The following is an 18,941-nucleotide window of genomic DNA, read 5'->3' as shown; positions in this document are numbered from 1 at the left end:
AACATTCTGGCGCAATAATTCAAACTCAGAGACTTAAATATATTAATCTAGGCATAGGAGTTTGACTACTAATGCAGTTTTGTATCAAATCTTTGTGTCAATCGATTGAGAAAAACGTATCTAAAGCCCAGTTTCGATTTTCGGATGTTATTAAATGTACTCTAATTGTTAATCGCCAAAAAACTCGCCAATGATTCAGTAAAAATACTAAATTCACGCCAAATGATATTTTGTATCTATTATATGCCAAAGTGATGCAAGACGTTCTCTGGCATGCAAGTTTATTATGCATGAATGTTACGGAGGGACCACTCCCATTGGTTATACAATTACAACCCATTTTTATTCTTTCATCAACTATTTCTATTAATCATAGTTTAGTTCATATTGTCAATGATGTCTTTAAACAATCTAATGAATTTTTTTTATCCATTGGCAACATCATTGTATTGCTATTTGGAGAAACACACTGGAGCTTTGGCTGACTAATTCGGATTTAATCCATATCCTGTAATAAGATTAAAAACTCATTATATGTGTTTTGTATTATTTTTAAACGAGGAATTTTTCTTCTTACTCATCCTTTACTGTGGAAAATCTATGATTATGATGACAACAACAGTAGGCCAACCGAATTACGGAAAAAGAGTTGTTTAATTTAAATAGATTAATGAGAGGAATAAAACAATAATAAAAGCTGGTGGGTCGTTTCATTTTCGCGAGGTTAGTGATTTCGTTTAGGGCGGAAGAAACATTTGGTGTTTAATGTTCTGTTGACGTTAAACTTTGATCGATTGAAAGATTTGAAAAATGAGCTCGATGAAGTAATTTGCGTTTCTTCTTTGATTGATTGAATAAGTGAACTTGATTGATTAAATAACTGTAATTTTTGATATTACTTTATAAAGTGTTGTAGAATCTCGGGAAAAGTTGAAAAATTACATTAATAGTGTAAATTATATTCTTTATGAAGGCCTAAAATTTTAAATGCTCTGCAGCAAAAGGGATTTAATTTTTTTCTGTAATTTCTAGATAAACAATATCTCAAGAATAAATATGTTAATTATAATGTAAAATAAAAATGAAATACACAACTAAAAACATACAAATAAGAAATAATGGTTTATAATGAAGAAAGAATATAAGAAATAATGTTCTTAAATATTAAATAATGAGTCATATGCAATAAATAATAAATGTATGTTATTCCTGATATACACATTGTTAAGTATGTATATCTAATGAATAAATTTCTTCAAATTCTCTGTTGTTGTTTTTTTCAGTGTTAAAACCAGTGGAAGATTTTTTTCTGCTTGAAACTTGAGCAGTGATATAGAACATTAATCATAAAGTCTTCGGTTTGAAACATGTTTTCATGAAAATTCTTTAAGTAATGAGGCAATGTTGAAACTTTTTTCTTCGTTTTATGTATTATCAAAAATATTTTGACTGCTTTTTAAAGAAAAGACGCCCTCTGTATAGTCTATATGCCAAATTTCGTTGCAATCCGTTCACCCGTTTGCTTTGTAGGATGCTATTTGTAGGGGAAGTTTAATTATAACCACCCTGTATATATATAATATACAACTTAATATTTTTACTATAATACATGGTAAAAACTGAGGAAATGTAGTAGAATTTCATGCATGTTGTAACTGATTTATATTTTTCAAACAAAAATAATAATTTGAATTTGAGAATATATTCACATGTCATTTTAGATAAAATAATTAAATTAATTATTAAATTATTAATACCGGATTATTAAAGGTATATTTTTGAAATTTTAACCCTAAATATTTGCTTTGAAAACGAAATTAATAAAAATTAAATTAGACATATTTCAAACATTTCATGTTTTTAAGATTCACGTTTTCTTCAATTTTTTCGTTTACTGCTTGAATTAATTTAGATCGTTATTTTAATAATTATATATATTTATTAGATTATTTAATAATTAAATTGAATAAAAATGCTTTCGATCCTTATAGCACTGCATTCTTACAGGTAACGTATCATTTTATCTTAGTGATAAGTTGAAAGGCTGCTGTAGCAATATTACTCAAAATGCTTTAACCAAATGAATGAACAGGCAAATATCTGATATATAAAATTATTTAGAAATTACTTAGGTGGATAGAAAAATGCACATATTCAAAGCATAAACGGAAAGAATTTGATAAATTGGAACAGAACTTTCAATATATTTTACCAGGTTTTAATATTTTTTTTAAAAAAATTAGTATTCATAAGAGTATATCTTACCATATATTTATAAATGGTAGAATGTAGGTCTTTTCTTAAAAAAAAAGAATCCATTTTTAATATTTCCAAAAAATAATGTTAAAACATTCTTTTACATATTATTCGATTAATTTTGAAACTGCGTTATTAATAACAATTCATAATCACATGTAGAAATAGATTTTTAAAGCATCAAATTAAAATTTAACTAAGAGCTATCAAATCAGACCCATTTTTCTGAAAAATGTATCTGGAACTATTTAAGTCCTTTAATGCATAAAAATAAAGAATATATATAAAAAATAAAAATGACTGCGTACTCATAAATAGAAAAAAAGGAAAATACATGGTATAAAAAGATTTCATTGCCAACTTCTGGCAAGAAGCCCTTCAAATTTCTACCAGATTTTTTTGGAAATCTAAGTAGACACATCTCTTAATGTCTGTATAAAATACCTGAAAGTACCTAAAAAGGAGCATATGAAATGCAAAAAAGAATGTTAAAAAAACTGCTCGTGGAACGGAAAGTACTGAGAGAGCGGGAGAAAAATAAATTTAAAAAAATCCGACGAAGATTATGATGATACCACTCCTTTCCGTCACACAATGAAATCTCACCACGAATCTAGGGCTTCATCCTTTACAGCCCAATATAGCAGCATTTTATGCAAAAATATACTTCAGCTTTTACTTATGCTGTGAAAAAAATTATAAGAAAAAAGAGATTCATTGTCGGGAGAATGAAGAAGAAAAGAAACGATTTAAAAATGACTGCTATTACTCACTTTTCTGTCTTTGACCTTTCTGAGCTATTCGAGTGAAGTTTCGAGAAAGTCATTTGTAGCCTTTTTTTGTTCGACTTTTGTCGTTTAATCTATCTTTAAGTGACATTTTATATTGCCCTCCTCTTAACAACCGTTGTTTCTATATTTAATATACGCCTCCCCCTTCCAATTTAGATTTGCTTTTTTACATTTCTGTAGCAAGTTAATCTGTAGGAAGTATTTAAATAAAAAGATATTCCTAAGGCTCTGGTGTTTGAGCACATTGTGAAACTTTCATTTTATTTATTTTTGGTTATGAATGGGTAAGAATACTGCTTTCATAAACTTTGGAAAAAAATGATTTCGGATTGAATATTGTTATGAAATTGTAAAGTTGTTTTCTACCAAAGTGAATCACATCGCAGAAAAGAAGGATATAGAGATATTCTTAATGGATACCGTATAAAAGTAACATAATGTATGGCAACTTCACGATATTGTTCCATGTATTGAATGCCGAATAATATCGTAAAAATGTCTTAGCAAGTCTTTTAGGTATTTTGTTCTAGTAAGGTAATGAGGGAGGACTTAGCGGCGAATTTGATGATTTTGGTGACAAAAATGTAGGTTCCAGAAGATGCAAGAATTTTAGCAATACCTCTTTTCGGATTCGAGATCCATAGATAATTCTAGGAAATTGCATGCCAAATCCAATAACTTATGTAAATGCGACTGAGTTACAGTGAATCCATGTGGGGAATTATTTTTAAGCATCGATTAGGGAGTGAAATTTCTAGCTGCAATCTGAACGTTATCGTGCGTTTGAACTTTGGATTGTTGGTTTCTTCAAGTGTTGTTATTTGTGTATGCTTTGATTCTGTTATTGTTAAATATTCTTCGTGATGTTTTTGGAATAAAGAACCGTTTATCTTTACCGAACTTGATAGATTTCTTTCATCGTTCGCTCATCAAACCATTTCTGAAACAATAAGTTCATTCGTTGTTTTCTTCGAAGTGAATACTCTATGAAACGTTTCATGTCTGCCATTGTTCACGCTCTGATATTGAAGTGGATTACAAGCCTTTTCCTGTACCATATCCAATGTCTCAGTTGCCGCACTTCTGATTTTGAGAATAGTTGTTCCTTATAGAAATTAATCACCAAAAGAAGACACGATATTTGTGGTTTTTCTTTGGAAATTAGGTGCAAGAAGAAACCTATTTTTTTTAGAAACCTAGAATTTTGTTCTTTTGTAAAAAAGATCAAAAATTATACTGACAAACGTCCCAATTTTATAGCTAGCTTCTAATTATCAAAAAGAAGTTCAATCCTATTTGAAAAGAAAAATCTTGAATATTTTCATTATTCATTGAGGTTAATTCCCTTGACATTCGCCGTGGTAATGTTATAAAATCCTCACCGGTGTTTTATTTAATCTAAATAGGTACGTTTCATTATCTAAGCACTAATCTGAAACATTATATGATTAATCAAACTATTTTAGTATTTTTAATTAATAGTATTTGTAACCATATTTTAACTATAAATATTTTTAACATTCAAGTACAAATTGAAATCGGGGAACAAAGAAATATTTCAATAATCAACTAAGTAAATGAATTAATGAATTTCAGAATACAATCAGAAGCAATTTGCAAACTTTAATAATCAAAACAAAAACTTATATCGGAAAAAGTTTCAATGCACAAAAGCCTATCTACACATTTTTATTTTTAATAAAATGCTTTAAAATACCGACCGGATAACCGCATAGGAAAGAATAGCAAGTAATATTTCATTAAAGTAAAAAAAAAAAAATGAAAGAAAAATTAAAATGTGATAAGAATCACCAAAATATTTTATCTTCTCATCAAGCAATAATTCGTTCCAAAATCAAATGTGGAAGCTTGACTGGAAAGCAATATACCGATATTTTGCATAAAAATATGTTTCCACATTTAGCTGTGCAAAGAAGGAATTGACAGAAAAAATTCAAAGCCATTGAGATGGGGAAGAAATGCTTTAAGGATGGTTGCTGTTATACACTTTTGCTTCTTATTTTTTATATTATTCACCTGAAGCTTCGAAACAGCTACTTGGAGTTTTCTTTTTGCTTGACGTTTTCTTTCAGTCGCTCTTAAGGATTTTTTCCTCTATCCCTACCTAATATGTTTCTTTCCCACTTTTCCATTTTATTTCGTGACTTCGCAGTTGGGTAGGAAGGTCATCTGTAGGAAAACGCAAAATAAAAATGTACTCGCATTACTCAGGATTTTGAGCCCATTTCCTAAGTTTTTCTTTTTTTCTCTTTTGGGTGAAATGTAGAAAAATATAGTAATGATATGATTTTTTATGAGAGAAAGGGGGAACGGAAACTCAAGAATTACATGCACTCGAAAATCTATAGTTTTGTCTTTTACAGCACACTTGGTTTAACACAGATATTGAGCAGGTTTCCTGAAATGATATGTTTAAAGTTTTTGCTACTTATAACTTATTTTTTGCTTCGCTCTGGTGAGTATGGGGATTAATCTCCTTAATGCTATAAAGTTCTATGGCATGTGTTTCTATATTCTGTAATACTTTTTAAAAATTCTAAATAACTAACAATTTCTACGAAACGTATTACTTTTCTGTGCTGTAATTTTTAGAGTAATTAATTGTATAATATCTCGCATATAATGATATGTGACAAATTTCAATTATTTATTTATACTAGTTTAAACTTTGCCGGTTTTTTAAATCTGCTTTTATGATGAGAATTGAATATGTTAATACTACTGATAACGAAAATAAATTGAATAAATTTGTTACAATAGTACTATTATCCTATTCTTCTACATAAGAACAATGATAATCTTCTTCCTAGAATCACCGCTGATTGAGTCTCGTAACTTGATGTTCCATTTAATGCCACTAGAAACAATATAATTTATTTTTAAAACTTGGATTTATTTAGCCATGAAAATTTGGTTGGAAATTTTGGGAATAAAGTTATGTTTTCCTTAGAGGTGTTTATAAACTTCTAATCCAACATATAATTTATATTGTCAACATTGCTTTTCTCAACTGATATTACACATAAATTAATGATAAGAGCAACAGTAGTGGGATCTTTTACAAATTTCTCATGGTTATCTTAGATTAATCAATCGCATTAAAGAGCATTTTTCTTTTAAAATAAATGTTAAATGAAAACGTCTTTATTTTAATAAATAAACCATCAGATACAAATGATTTTAAAGATGCTCATTATGTTTATCAAATTCATTATTTAATCGTGGACAACTCTTTCCTGTTTATACAAGAATCAATGAATCTGATGATGTTTTCGATTAGTTATTGAAGTTGTGGACAAAACATTCAAGATAATTTAATTGTAACTCCAAATATTGTATAAAAAATGCATAAAATGCTGTACATGTATAAATTATTTTTGAAATTTTATATTTTTAAGTATCTAAATATTTAATTTCAACAACTGAACAATGGGCAACTCCCTTTGTAAGGGCTTGATTCAATTTCAGTTACTAGCCATGTGCCATTTTTATTAGTTGAACAACTATATAAATTTAGACTTTTTACCTTCTAAGAAACTTTCAGAGATGATCTTACAGAAAAACTTTGATAATCAGTTGAAACCAAAAAATTTAATAAGTTGGTTAGTAATTTGTTAACGGATTTGATATATTTTTCATTTCTTTTTCTTTCTAATTCACTTTTTACTTGGCTCAGACTCTCTTGATTTTTTTATTTTCGATCATTCAATCTTTACTGATATTCGCCTACTTAATACAGTAATTTTTCCTTCTTTTTTTAAAAAAATTTGTGATTGCACAATTTTGTAGGAAATTCATTTGAACGGAACTGTCGAGTAATAAAATATCCTCATATTTCTCAACCTATATTTTAAAACCCATTTGCATAATTATTCTTATTGCTTCTGTGAGAAAACCAAGAAGCTTCAATAGTGAGGTAAAAAATGTATTTCTAAAGAAAGAGAAGGAACAAGAAAGAAAAGCAACAAATGTTGAAAGGTATGTAAACGAAAATCTGTATATTCGTCATGGTATATATTAAGCATGACGAACACAAATACTTGTGAGGTCCAAATAATCTAAAATCTAAATTCGGATACCTAAAGGAAAGTATAATTTTTTCTTATAGAACTGTGAGTTTCTACAGTATATTTGATATCAATGACAAAAAAAGTATGAAAAGGACTTAAATTTTAAAATGTAATGAAGATCATGAAAAGGTTTCATGCTTTGTTCTCCTTAAAAGAACGGCTCTTTCGTAGTTCAATAAACATGTATTTTGCATAAAAATATGATTCCAATCAGAAAAGAAAACTAAAAAAAGAATGCACTTTATCAAATATAGTATAGAAGAATAATAGGTATATAGGTAGTAAGTAACTATTACACACTCTGCTCGGTTCGGCGTTTTTCGGGGCACTCAACGGAGGCTTCGTAACAGCTATTTTGAGTTTCTTTTGGTGAATCTTTTCTCTTTTAGTCGCTCTTTGAAGTTTTGTCTCTCATCCCTAATCCTTTTTCTGGCTTTTCCATGCTTAATACATCTCCAAAACCTTCTTTAACGTCTTATTTTAGACTCGTAGATTCATAGTTTCACACATAGATCTCTTATAGGAAAAGGGTGAGTAAAAAATATGCCACAGGTCTCAGATTTTCTGAGTGCATTTTCTAACTTTTTGAATTTATTTATTTTTAAGGAAAAGAAAAGTTACTGAAGTTGAAAAAAAAAGACCTTTTCGAACTAAAAGGGAAATTTAAAGTTCAAAGGTAAATGATTGAAAATTTTGAACTTATAGCTTGGAATATTCATGGCTTTTAAAAGAGACTGTACTTAAATACATTTAATCTGGCTTTATAAGAGCTTTATGCATAATTTAAAATTCTTCTTAAAAAGAATATATTTATTCTTAGAGAAAATGTAATAAATATACTTGAATTATATTTCATAAACATAAGTAAATAAAAATGAACATAATTTCGATAAATTCAAAGTCCATATCCATTTAATAATTTTTGTAGTTCACCAAACCATAACTTTATCATTTAAAACTAAAAATGTGATGCTTTGACTTCCTTTTGACGAAAATATTAATGTTTCTTTTTATCTGAATGTGGTTTTTTTTAAATGCTTACTTATCGATTTTCTTTGGGATAAGGGGAGGATATTCGATTTTACTTATAATCAGGCATTTAGACGTACAGGATATATCGGAATATCTCCTTTATCTTGTCCTTATATAAATAAATAATAATGCCTTATATTGGAATTCGTGGACTGAAATATTGGAATAGAAACTCTTTAGATGGAGGTAGAAAAATCTTAAAGAATTTACTGTCATCCTGGCACTCACCAATGTCACAATTAACATAGTATCTGAAGTGGTCTATATGGAAACAATTTTCTTCTTTTCTTCTCTGAAATTCTTATCATTATTCATTTGAAGTAGGAAGCAAATAAAGTTCAAGCTTAACGCAGCAGCAAATGAAAGAAATTACTGAATTAGTCATCTTTTTAGGACTCACTCAGTGTCTGAAAATTTGGGCGTGTGTATGTCTTCACTCTATCTTTCTCTTTCACGAACGCTTGAAGCTTTATTAACACTTTACTGGGGAGGGGCAATCTACGAGACCGAATTTCATTTACACTCAAATTAAATTTTTTAGTGAATGTATTAGTATGAAAAACTACCAATATATTTTGCAGACATTTTTCTTGATATATAGATATGTTTTAGAAATTTTTCAAAATATATTATCATTGAAAAAAGTAAATGCGTTGGAACATACATTTTCTCCTCAAATTACATGTTATAATAAATAATATTCTTGAAAAAGTATATTACTTTTTACTTTTTAAATCATATTTATTTTTACAGTATATGAAGGTATATAGAAAACAATATAATGTAAAAATCGGCAATTATATGAAAAATAAAAAAAAATGACAATAGGTAAAATTGGCCCTTTTTTTATCGGCTTGTGTGACTTTCATAGCGTGGTTTTCTAGGGCATTTTAACATATAAGTTAAGAACTAGTATAAAAATCAACCTATAAATTCTGTGTATATATCTCTTGGTATATTAATATATTTTATAAATTTTTCAAAATACATTATCACTAGAAAAATTAATTATGTTCGAACATACATATCAAAATCAGTTGAATGCGAACTTTCATCGAACAACTCTTCTGTACAATTATTCTTATCACTAAAACCACTTTCTGCTTCATTTAAAAGTGTCTGGAGCACTGCTTCATAACAGGATCAGTAAACGGAATGATATTTCGGGCCCATGTTTTAGCGCCATCTGCTAAGCCTTGTTTATCACTGGGACACTAACAGGGAGATGCGGTCGTAGAGATCGCACTCGAAGAAATAACTGAATTATTTTAAAAAGCATCTGCTGAAATCGGTTGAAAAAGTGCACGTGTATTGAAGGTCACAAAACAGGAAGCTACAGGGTCAATCCATTCAATTGACCTAAAAATAGAATAGGGGTGACAGAAAATCCATCGCTAGCGGTCTCACAGACCGCATGTCCCCAGTTAAGGGTTAAAGAAACAGAAATGTGCCTTTCCTTTATGTTAGGGGACAGCTTTATCATACCATGTTTAAACATTGCCCACTGGGGAAGCTTCACAAGGCTGATTTGCTTAGAAGTGCATCTTCAAACAAGATTTATTTTTCTCGAAATGACATTTGTAATTATATTCTTTTTATAACGGTAAATCATAAAATGACGCTTTAATGCTTGTGGTCTCAAAAAGATTTGCAAGCCTTTGATAACGTTTTGGGTCACATAAAACACGTTGAAAATATTTGTTGCTAGTGATTCTTACCAACTTAGAAATAGGTTCAAAAAATTTAATTATTTTTTCGATACAGATCTCTTGCTCGGATAGCGGTAATTGGGCTTGTTATATGGCAATTTTGTCATTGATCCAATGCTAAAATAAAAAAAAAAATTCCATTTAAAAATCAATACTCCAGAATATAATAACAACATTTGAAAATAGTTTTTAAATTTTTATAGTGGCAGGGATTAAAAGCGGAATTTTATAGTTGAAGGTTCGCAAGGAAGATTTCTTCTAAGTGGAAGACCATATAATTCTGGTTAACTGTAGCATTCTTGCCACAGGGATTTCAATGTTGCATCATAGCCTCACTGGGAAAAATTGGTTTTCCGAAAATTATGACTGCTCTTAATTTCAATAAAATTTCTTGTGCATAACATCATGATCATGATTTTCTCAAAAAATAATTTTATATATCATATTGCGACAGACATTAAATCCATGTAAGTTTATTAGTTTTATATCTGTTCTATTTTCCATATATGAACTTACTTGATAGATTCTAGTTTTAGGAAACACCATCGTATTTTTAAAATCGTGATTGACCGTTTCAGTATTCTTTCATAACTTCCAGTAATGGAAGAAAATCACGTGATTAAATATTTGTTGAAATGCATTAACATACTTATTATATTTATATTTACATAAACATAATTATTATACTTATTATTTGTAGAGATTATTTTCGAGTGAGGGCTTTCAATTAATGTATAGGACAATAAAATATATTATATTTTCAATATATATTTTGGAAATTTATTTCTTTTTAAAAAGGATATTTTAAAACCAATCTTAAAATTATAAAACAAATATAGCATTAGATGCTTTCAAAATAATTTAAGGTGTACGTACAGACTGGAAGATTTTAAAAAATTTTTTAACTTTAAATATCCAATTTTTTCACAGTAGGTCATTAATATATGTTTACACTCATTTCAGTGAGAAAAAAAAAACCATATTACACTAATTATTAATTAATTAATTGATATTTAATGAGATAATTAGCATATTTTTTGAAGCATGATATCTTAAATTTTAATTTGTGCAGATACACAATCCTAGTTGGAAATTATGCCTAATATTAGTCTTCATGTTGTCTGCCTCAATGAAGTTATAAAAATATATAGTTTTTTTTAACAATTTTTTCATCAACGATGAATAGAAAAAGCGAGATTTTTACTGTAATTTTAACTTTTAAATAGTATTAAAAATTTATTTCTATAAATATAACTTTCATTGAGGCACGAAACTTCCACTACTTTATACAGATTATTTTTATATATAAATAATTGTATTTGGTTCATTTCTTGTTGAGTTATGATTGTTTGAATGAAGCAACATAGTGGAAAAATATTATACTTTATAAAATGAGTTTAAAAAAACCGAAACTAGAGTTTTTAGTGAAGGTACATCAAGAAAAATAATTATAACTCGAGAAATATTCCGAATATTGACAACATCTCAGTATCGTTTGAAAGCTAAAGGATCGGAGAACATTTTCAAGGAATAAAAAATATTCCATATTTTGAACGATTTTCGAAGTTTCACGTGTGTACGTATGCCTTAAGCAACTTGTATTTTTCAAACTCTATCATTTTAGAAGTTTTTGATTTATAGTATCATTTTCCATTATTCCTAATCATCGTAAATTTTCGTAATTTAAAATGGCGAACTACGGTGTTAAATTCTCCTCCTCAAATGCAACAGAAGTATTTCATAAAGACTTTTCATATAGTTCAGTTTTAATAACAGGATTAAATTCTCAACATAATCACCTAAAAGTCCTTAAATTTTATCCCTTTAAAATATTTTATTCCTTTCAGCCGTCTTGGTGGAGTTCAAAATTAATTTAGCGAAAACCTACACTCAAGATGAAAGTTTTTAAAGTCACCGATGCGTAATAAAAGCAGGTTAAAATAGTAGGAGAGTGATAAAGAAAGGACAATGGATGGCGATTGTGACTTTCAGTTAGGATAATCCGTAGATTTTAGAATGGAACAATTTAACTAAAGAATAGTAATTAAACACAATTAAAAATTAAAACACAATGTAATTTAAATATTTCATGATATCCTTTCTTTCTATTTTTATAAATGTCTCTAAAATATACAATTTTTTCAATGTAAGAAGTGTTTATAAGAAATATGTGTCATACTTCTCTGAGAATTTGCTTCTAACTTGGTGCGAAACTGAATGGCTGAGTGGTAGAAGGCTCTGAACTGAAAGCGACGGTTCGCAAATTCGTATCTCACTGCAGGCAAGTTGCCTAACAATTGTTTTGTTATTGATTTACTTTCTGTCATTTCTCATCTGTTCTAGAATGTTCTTATAATTTCTGTATCTTTTTATAAACCTGTAAGATTCATTTCGTCTTGTGGATAAAAACAGATGTAAGATTTAGTTCTTTGAATAAAGTCTCGAGTCGAGATTAAGGAGTGTTATTTATGATTTTCTTTAACACACGGTTTATCTACGCTAATTTCATCTACGTGACAATATAATAAGTATTTAAATGCTAAATCATTATAATAATTAATTTATTAATTAAAACTAAGTTATCGAATCATGGTAAATAAAAAAATAAGGGGTGATCTGCGATATCACCGCATTTAATATGAGGCATGCAATAGAATTATCTAACGAATGAACTTCGTAGCGATGTTTAAGCAACATTCAAGAACCTCATCTCTTAATATCTATGCGCTCTACCAAATTTCTTTTTTCCTAGGAGGCGTACTTAATAAAGGAGACAACTTTTCGTATAAAAGAAGAAAACGATTCAAAATTTCCGAGTTCCAGAGAAGAAAGAAATTTAAAAATATGAAGGGAAAAAAACCTGAGGGGGGGTTCATCCCTTCTCATCATACAATGCAACTTCGATGAGAATCTGGCGAGGAGCTTCCTAAAAACGCAATATTCCTAAATTTTGCATAAAAATATACTTTCACTTTTTCACAGTAAAAAAGGGAAAAAAAGAAAGAAAGAAAACGTTTTCATTTATTTAGTGAGAGATTAAAAAAATCACTTAAAAGATGTTTACCATTACGCACTCTATTGCCTTCGACTTTTTCGTGCTATTCAACTGGCTCTTCGCAACATCCATTTTTATTATTTTTTCGGTTCAACCTTTTTTCAGTCATCTTTGAATTTTTATTATTTTTATAGCATGATAGTGTTTATAGACTGGACATACTTCTGCTCTCTGCAACAATTGCCAAATAATCGTGCGAAACTTTCTGCAGAATAGAAATTTGGACCTGAAGATACTTCATTCGTGTACATAATAATTTATTAATTTATAGATATTCATCAATAAAAGGTTTACGAAATTTTGGTTGTATTTTTAATTATTTATGTATTTAAAAATGTAAATGCTCGTTTCTTCAAAGCCATGTAAAAAAAATCGAACCCGTGAACGAAGAGTAGGATAGAAGAAGATAAAAAGAAAATTTTCAAAACATCGTGAAGATTATGAAATTGACTCTGGCTGTTTCGTTTACTAAAGAACAATTATTTAATAACCCAATATATCTGTATTTTAAATAAAAATCTAATTATAGTTTAAAAAAAGAAGGACACTAAGAAAAAGGAAATGTGTCTCATCCCATGTTGCATCGAAAAAAGTTTCTTTAAAGAGACTAAATATTATGCACTCTGGTGGCTTCATCTTTTTCTAGCACTCAACAGAGATTTCGCAACAGCTATATGGGATTTTCTTTCAGAGTCACTTTTTTCTTTTAGTCACTTTTGAAGTTTTGCTTATCATTCTTCCTCGCCTAACTAACATTTTTGTCCTTAATACGTCTTCCCTATCACCATTTTCCTATTTTATATTAGTATCTTTATATCACAGATAATTCATCTATAGGGAAAAAATTGAGTAAAAAATATGCTACAGTTTTCGGATTTTCTGAGTGCATTTTTAAAAGTTTCCTCCTTTCTTCTCTGCTTTTCAGGAAAGAAAAATTTATTGATAAGGAAAAATAATAAAGAAAAAAATACTTGTTTGAAAAAAAAAAAGATGCAGAAAGTTAGAAGGCAGACAACTAAAAGTTTCTTGAAGTGAATGTGCTTAAGTAAGTCGAATTTTTTTTATAAGAAATAATAACGGAAAATATTGATATTCTTCTTATAGAGAATTTTCTTAAAGAAAATGTGAAATTCATAACAGCAGAATATTCAATTTCATTTTTATTAGACATTCAGACCTGTGCTATTAATAATCTTTCAATTAGAGTATTTAATTACTTTGGAATATATGGACTGAAAGAGATTATTAAAACTTTTGAGTACCCTCAAAGAAAAATCCGGTGATGAATGCTGAATTACAGATTGAAAATGTATTTAAAAAAGCATACGGACAAATTACATCTAATATTCCCTCCGTATAAATTGGAAACTCTGAATAAATTTGATAATATAAGGAACAAGGAAATATAAATGCCACTTTCAAGAGAATATCATTTTAATCTTCCAACAAAATTGTTCTACAAATTGAACGGATGCATCTTTTAATGTATGTATAAGATTCAATATTTTCCTCAATTTCAGTATAAAAAAAGCCAGGAAAATGATGAAAAAATACACGAAAATGATTGGTATCCGAAAAAGAAAACTAGAAAGAAAGAAGATAAAAAAAAATAGATTTCAAATATCATAAAAGTCACGAAACGATATCCTACTTTTTCCTTCTCACAAGTACTTCTCTTTCATAGCTCAATATATCTGTATTTTACATAGCATGGCAATACTAGTTTTAAAAATATATTTTGAAAAAATTAGGGTTTATCGAGTTATCAGCGAGGAATTTTGCTTTAAACATAATTACTATTAGGCATTCTGCTAGCTTTAATTTCCACATGGCACACAAACAAAAGCTGTATAGCAGCTATTTTCAGTTTTCTTTCAACATAATAATTCTCATTTAGTTGCTTTTGAAACTGTGCCTCTCATTCGTAATCAATGTGTTTGAGTTTCCATACCTAATACCCACTTATTCTTTATTTTCCTCTTTCAAATTTGTGGCTTCACTGCATAATATATATATTGTTACGAATCTGTAATGCTGCTTCCCAGCATAGTTGGTTCCACCATCGGAAAGAATGTTTTACAGTCATCTGTATTGGACGGAGTCCGGGTGTCGCGTCGGAGGTCCCCGAGCTTGGTGACAAACTTGGCGACGAATTTGATGATTTTGGCGCCAAAATAGATTATACCCGAAACATCGAGAATTTCCCCGATCCGTCCAGTAGGAACGGAGATACGCCTCGAACATTCCTGATTGGTTGAGAGGCGTCTAGCCCCGTCTCCTGAGACCTATAAAAGGAAGCGGCCGCAGCTGCTAGGGAGAGTAGTCGGAATCGACAGTAAGAAACTGGCCTTCCAGAGATAAGCGGAGCAGCAACGGAGTGAAGCTAGAGCTGAACTAAGCTGTGTGCTACTGTCTGTCTGTCTGTCTTGTTATATGCTGATGTGTATGCTGTTGTTGCTGCACGTCTCGGCTGAAGATAATCGTCTTCTGTGCTGTATATAGTTATCGTTTTTGTGCTGTCCTGTGTGCCTTAATGTAAATAAACGTCGTTGTTTTATTTCCTACTGCCGCCTGATGATTGAACGTTCTCCACACCATATAACTCCCACTATCCAAACGAACCCGGAAATTTCGTAACATTATGTAGGTGCTGTCTGTGATACCGCAAACGGCGGCAGAAATCGCCTGAGTAAAAATATGTCACATGTTTCAGATTTTCTGCTTGCATTTCTTAATTTTTTCCTATTTTTCAGGAAAGAAAAATGTATTAATAATGCTTTAAGTACTTTTTCAAATGGAAGAGGAAGCGGAAAGTTGAAAGATAAACAGCTGGAAATTTGTATTTATGGATAGGAATATAGAACAGGATGCGATTAAATATGTTGAATTTAGAATTTTAAGAAATAAGTACTGAGAATTTGTTATTATCTTTTTAGAGAATTCAATTCTCTATTGAGAAAATGTAATGAACATAGTTCAGTCACATTTGAAGAACTATAGTAAATCCTACGAATTCAAAATTGACACATGTCTGTGTCCTGTAAAATTGACATCTGTAGTCCACCAAATAATACCTATAATATTTAATAACTATTAATTTAATATTTTAAATTTTGTTTTGCTAAAAATTATTGATATATCCTTTGGAGACAGCTGTTTGTTCGGTGGTAATGGTTATCTTTAAGTTCATTTAATTCTTTCAGATATTACTTTACATCCGTGGTACCATGAAAATGCGATGGAATTGTTAGTTATATTCCATTTTATTTGAATCTGTAGATATAACTTCATGCCCATGATTCCGCTAAATTATCAGGCTTTAAAGATCTGTAATTGCCATATATGCTCCTCTTATTGTGTAGATGAAATTTTCTAGTGGAAACACGGCGCTATTAAAAACTTAAATATCCGATTGATCTATATTCTAAAGCTCATGATATTGTAATTTCAACACGGCACTATAAAAAACAAATGCCCGATTGATCTATATTCTAAAGCTCATGATATTGTAATTTCAACACGGCGCTATAAAAAACAAATGCCCGATTGATCTATATTCTAAAGCTCATGATATTGTAATTTCAACACGGCGCTATAAAAAACAAATGCCCGATTGATCTATATTCTAAAGCTCTTGATATTGTAATTTCAACACGGCGCTATAAAAAACAAATGCCCGATTGATCTATATTCTAAAGCTCATGATATTGTAATTTCAACACGGCGCTATAAAAAACAAATGCCCGATTGATCTATATTCTAAAGCTCTTGATAATGTAATTTCATTTTTATAATTTGTTGTAATTGGTACATATCATTTTTATACATCACTGGCTGGTACCCGGCACGTTGCTGTCGCAGAAGAAATAATTTTAGAAATATCGTTTGAAATGTGAAATGGCTATCTTGTTTAATTAGAAATGATAGAAAGAACGATATTTATTTTATTATCGACAATGAGTACATGAATTGAAATTTAACGATATATAAAGAAGTATAAATAATATTTATTCTATATTCTGCAGCAAAAACAAATAAATATCTTGACTGTCCCACTCGTAAGCATCTAGCATACAATTGGCCATGTGAAAAACATGGATTTTCTAGGTTCAGTATTAGATATGATTATTTTACTATGCCTATAACCTAAGCGCACGTGCAAACAATAAGTTAAAAAAGGATAGCCAACCATTATCGCAATTGGATGAACGGCAAGGCAGTGCGTAAGGTACGAACAAACAGTTATTCATTTTTTTATATTAGATTATCTATGTTGTTGTAATTGGTATACTATCTCATTTTGGCTGGCTATTCTATAAGCAAAAGATATTCTACGATATCTCCACGATGTGGTTCCATGTACAGAATGTCTGGAAAAGACAACATGGAAATGTCGTAATTGAATTGCTTTTAGTAATATAAATAACTATTAACATTTTTTAAACATTCTTTATCAAAATAATAAAATATTATTCAATTTTCAATAGTTTTGTTGTTTTAAAGCATTGCCTTCCATTATAAAACTGATCGTCATAAAGTATCATTATCCAAATTTGGAAACGGTATTAAAATTCTTCCCTCAAAATTTGTCAAAGATATTTCATGAAGACATTTAATATCGTTCAGTGTTAATAATAATAAGATTACATTTTATACATAATCTTCCCAAAATCTCTCATTTTATTCCCTGAAATATTCCGTTCCCTTCAGCCGTCTTGGTGAAATTCAAAATTAATTTAGCGAAAATCTATGCCCAAGATGAATGTTTTTAAAATGGCAATGAAGCGTGGAAAGAGCAGGTTAAAACAAGAGAGTGGGAAAAAAGAACCAACTGATAAAGTTTGCGATATTTCCTTAAAATTGTGTGTAAGTTTTATAACGAAACAATTTGAGAAAAGAATAATCATTCAACTCATTTAAAAAAGAACAAAAAAAAAAAAACATTATAAAAATTGAAATCTGCTATCGCAAATTTCATGATATCATGTGAGAGTATTATTATTGTCATTGTTTGTCATTAACCAGTTTAAATCAGTTTGAAACAATCACGTGACTATCAGATTACGTATGCATCGATATTTAGAAATAAATGTATTTTCCCCCCTACATCTCAAAATTATTCTAGCTCCAAAAATTTATGACGATAAGCCGCCAAATGGGTTAACTTTCTTTATCGTTTTCTAATAACCCTAAAAGCGAAAAATTGATACCTCAAAAGCGATAATACGCCAATTTTCTACCCGTGCATTTTGTGGCTTCAAAAACCTCAAACCAAAACAACATCATGTTCTCACATCAATATAAAGCATACAATAATAACTAAATTTTTCGTAATTTTTGCTAACACATTTTCTTTCTGTTTCTATAAGGATCTCTAAAAAGTAAAATTAATACAATGAAAAAAAAAATGGAAAATATCTGGGCCTTCTTTCTGTAAGATTGTCCAAAAAATACGTGACACAAATATAAATATAATAAGCATTTAATTGATCATTTGAAAATTAAATTATCAATCAATTAATTTGAAAATTAATCATCAATCATTAATTATTATTAAACATTTAAAAAATAATTAATTCAATTTAAATAAAAAAAGAAAGAATTACCTGAGAAATCTTTGTGTGCAATGTGAAGCATATATTATAAGCAGTGGTGTTTAGAAATATTCAACGACTCCATTTTTTAATATTTGCACTCTTTTCAATTTTTTTTCTTTCTAGAAAAGCCCTGAATATAAAAGAAACAACTTTTTATCTAAAGAAAGAAAACGGGATAAAACTTCCGAGAGGTAAAGAGGGAAGAAATTTAAAAATATGACAAAACTCTTCCGACGATTTCATCCCTTCTCGTCTAACAATACAGTTTCGATGAGAATTTGAGCAGCAATTCTCTAAAAATGCAATATTCCAAAATTTTGCATAAAAATATACTTTCACTTTTTCAATGAAAGAAAGAAAAAGAATGCATTTGTTTATTCAGTGAAGGAGCAAAAAGAAATCATTTGAGA

Source organism: Argiope bruennichi, chromosome 3 (assembly GCF_947563725.1).
Source record: "Argiope bruennichi chromosome 3, qqArgBrue1.1, whole genome shotgun sequence".
In the NCBI taxonomy this organism is placed as follows: domain Eukaryota; kingdom Metazoa; phylum Arthropoda; class Arachnida; order Araneae; family Araneidae; genus Argiope; species Argiope bruennichi.
Note: the sequence above shows the minus strand (reverse complement) of the source record.